We start from the raw sequence: 800 nt of genomic DNA, 5'->3' as shown, positions 1-800 counted from the left end.
TCTCTTACAATCTCACTTTGAATCTCGCTCTCTCTTACAATCTCACTTTGAATCTTGCTCTCTCCTACTATCTCTGTTATAGTTGTTATTTTTCCAGTATCGCTCTCTCCTACAATCTGCTTCACCCACTTATATTCCTTGTCAAGGGTTGAAGTTTCGACTTATATGTGTCGAAACTTCAACCTTCAACAACCTAAAATACAAAATTAGCGAGATTCGCGAGATTTCTTTCCCTTGTCGAAGGTTAAAGTTCCGGCTTATGTATGTCGAAACTTCAACCCTCGACAACCCTAATTTGCGTATTGTTTCTAAGTTTTTCTTTGTTTGTTGAGTTCTCAACGTTTGACCTCTACATTAGTCAAGTTCTCAACGTTCGACCTCTAGCCTCGAACTCCCAAAACAACAATATTTCTCTAATAAGTTTTGAAAACAACAATATTAATATTAAAGGTCCAAAATTAGATGTCAATTTTTATTATTTTATGATCTAGATCGTGTATTTTTTAAAAAATAACGAGTCTATAATTAGATTATAGATTTATTAACGCAAGAAATCTTATTAAATTTTAACACTAATTTCTACCATATGGACTAAATCGTAACAGACTTTAAAATATAAAGACTAAATTGTTATATAATAAAATTCAAGGATTAAATTGTTATAAAATTGAAAGTATATAGAGTAAATCGTTTCAAATCAAAGTTTAATGACTAAGGTTCTATTTGGTAACCATGATTTTTTAAAATTAAGCGTATTTTCTCCAAATTTCTTACAATGAATCTTTTTTAAGTACAACGAT

The sequence above is a fragment of the Benincasa hispida genome, chromosome 7 (genome assembly GCF_027475165.1).
Source record: "Benincasa hispida cultivar pf3 chromosome 7, pf3_genome.v1.1, whole genome shotgun sequence".
NCBI lineage: Eukaryota > Viridiplantae > Streptophyta > Magnoliopsida > Cucurbitales > Cucurbitaceae > Benincasa > Benincasa hispida.
Note: the sequence above shows the minus strand (reverse complement) of the source record.